The following is a 3,048-nucleotide window of genomic DNA, read 5'->3' as shown; positions in this document are numbered from 1 at the left end:
GACTTTTGCTAAATATATTTACAATCTGTGTGTATACAGGGGAACATTTTTTGTATTTTCAATATACATACTGAGGTTAAACCTGACAATTCTACCCGTCCCAGAGCAAGACCACCCACCTGCCCTTGTGCCCACCCAGGTTGCTGGTTTGTTACAAAGCACTGCACGCTCTTTTACTGCAAAATAACCCCGGGAGCTTCCCAAACACTCCACTGGCAGCAAAAAGGTTAAAACCTACAAGGAGTGGACCAAAGACCTGAGGATTAGAGGAAATAGTGTAGGAGGCACTTGGCAGGAAAGGAGTTAATCAAGCCTTTTAACCCAAAAAAAAAAAAAAAAAATGATTGAAAACGTGAATTCTTAAACGTTAACATAAACGGAATGTTTAACAAATTGTTATTTTTAAAAATAGAACATATTTTATTCTTTACCCCTTTATAACAAGCAATTGGGGTACATACTCCTTGCAACCTAAAAGGTGTGCAATTGGTTAAGGTGTGAATATTTTTATATTATTTCTAATATATACAGTCTCTGCATTGGAGAAAAGCATACTTTTCATATATTTTCCTCGGCTTTTGACTTTGATATATTGATCGGTGTAACTGGACATCAAGCCCTCGGAGTCTGACACCTCCTAAATTCATCTTACTTTGGCAGCAGTGCTGTAAAATGCTCCACTGCCTCCATAAGCTTGCCTGAACTTCAAGAAGGGGGACACAATTGTGTGCAGGTTCCGAATATCTGGAACCAAATTCCAGCGCAAGCTCACATTTTGTCCAAAACAACCAGTAAGCTTTCAATTCTTTTTTTCTCCAAGGAATTTTGAAAAAAAATTTAAATAACAGCGCTAATTGGTTGCTATAGATTACACAGGTGCGCCCACTTCCCATTCTTTACCCCAATATTAGGCCAAATTTTAAAATAAAAGCATTATGCAATACCTTGGGGGGGGGGATATATAAAACTAGGCCAAAGAGCAGCAGCAAATAGGACACTGGTTAAACCATTTACTGCCAGGAGCGTCCGACATCCTCAAACCCGGTCACCAGCAACAAAAGCAGCTATTTTGTGCAGTAAAGCCATATTCAACTTACAGGTTCGTGCTTCAGAGGGTGTCACACTCTCACAGAACAGCCGGCGGAATGTAAGCCTTCCGCACAAAATGGCTGACTTTTTAAGTGGTGCCACTTTAATAACTCAAAAGGAACAATTCTTTGGACTCCCATTTATCATAGGGTTAATTTTTTTTTTTTTTTTTTGGGGGGGGGGTAAAGTCTTACTACTGCATAGGGCTGTCGTTTTGGGGCAAACGTGTGTTTAAGACTTTTAGTGATGCAGCCTAAAGGTTATATTGATAAGGCACATTTGTGTAAGTCTGATTGTAATTTCAAGGCGTACAAACACTACAGAGCTAAGATAGCCCCTCAGTTTAATAAAAAAAAAAAAAAAAACCTGCAGCCCCCTGTGGAAAAAAAAAAAAGGAAGGACAGAGAAAAAATAAAAGATTGTATGAGGTGGTGACAATATACAAGTGAGGCTTGGTTAAAAAAAAAAAAAGGAACAAGGCGAGGACTGGATTAAAACTTTGTTGGAGGCCCAATTCATAAATGGCCGACATTCTGCACAAGAAGCCGTTGAAAAGACCTGTATATTATAATGCATACATATTTTTTTTTTTCTCTCCTAAAAGGCAGTACATAAAATCCCCCATTATTTTTTAATTATTAAAAAAAAAAAAAAGAAGAATCCCCCATTATTTATTAGATTTAAAAAAAAAAAAAAATAGAAATCTGAATCAGGATAGGTCACCAGGATTCGATTTAGTAGAGAGAAGGATAGCTAGTATAAAAATTTATAAAATTCAAGGAAAATGGGGTTCTTTTTTCCTGTGGTTTTTCAAGCCCCCAGACTGATAAGGCAGCATATACGTTAAAAAGATGTGATTAACCGTCTCACAGTGGGAAAGGGCACTGCAGGTCATAACAAAATGTTTTTGGTAAAATTTAAAAGGCTTGGTCATAAATTAGTTTTGGACAGATGCTGATGGGTGGGAATCAAGCACCAGCTTCATATATACTTTTTTGGGAACTGATTTTTGTGAAATCCATCGACGATCACAGCTCCACTTGTGCTTTGGATGGTTTGATCCACAGTCAAGGTTTTATTGCTGTGTCCCCATTGAGGGCATTGCAGATGAGGCATCCAGATCACACACCATTGGATAATAAGCCTTGATAACGCTGGATGCCAACAGCAACAGTATGGCTGGCGCCACCTTTCTGTCAAATATTTACGGGAGGATGTAATGATTTGGGGGAAGACCGGTCAAAAGGCCTTGAGGACCCGTTGAGACAGTTTCACTTCCTTTCCTGGGAATGGCCAATATTGTGAGCTGCCCTTCCCAATTTCTCTCATTGTGGTGCATTCTACATTTATTTCTGTAGAAAATTTGGTTAAACTCTCACCAGCCCCTAGTGACTTCTCCAAGGGAAAATATAAAGAATGTACCCTCAAGGGAAAAAAACAAAACAGGAAGTTATGTTAACAGCTAAGCAGTTGGTGTCACCAGGACAGGAAGTAAGGGCATATCTGGAGTTTCCTTTTTAATGTAAACTGGGAGACTGCACCAGACCCTCCTCAGTAAGGTTAAAGAAGCAGCAGAGAGACCTCCACTTTCTAGTCCTCAAACCGAAAGAGCAAGACCCAACTCACCAGCATCTGACCATAACATTGGTATTGGATGGACTAACCCTTTAACGTGTCTGATGAAAAAGTGGTATGTTCGGTGGCGTGAATGCCCAGGGTGAAATTAAGGGGTGTCGCTCCCCAAAACCTGAGAAAGCACCAGTCTTAAAGCTGGCAAGGGCAGGACCTGGGCAAAAAAGGCGGTTATGATTACAAGGTAATGTTTACTTTGGACTGTCTCTTGCCAAGCTGTGGACAGAAAATAAAAACTTGGATAGGCTTGACATTTTGGTGTCCTGACTCTATGCCATGCAGAGGGAAAGCACTATTTACAAATGTACGAAAAGGGAGGTGGTTAAA

General features: G+C 39.8%; 1 protein-coding gene across 2 annotated transcripts in view; it reads right to left on the bottom strand.

Moving 5' to 3' along the window:
• Positions 1-2,696: 2,696 nt before the first annotated feature.
• Positions 2,697-3,048, bottom strand: part of ERF (ETS2 repressor factor) — a 214,922-nt gene continuing 214,570 nt past the window's right edge. For both annotated transcript variants that reach the window (XM_082273592.1, XM_082273593.1), the window contains one exon: positions 2,697-3,048. This exon is cut by the window's right edge and continues 1,469 nt beyond it. The gene's annotated coding sequence lies outside the window, so the exon portion shown is untranslated.

This window comes from Pelophylax lessonae, assembly GCF_965119305.1.
Source record: "Pelophylax lessonae genome assembly, chromosome: 12".
NCBI classification, from domain to species: Eukaryota; Metazoa; Chordata; class Amphibia; order Anura; family Ranidae; genus Pelophylax; species Pelophylax lessonae.
Note: the sequence above shows the minus strand (reverse complement) of the source record. Positions and strands in the feature narration are given on the sequence as shown.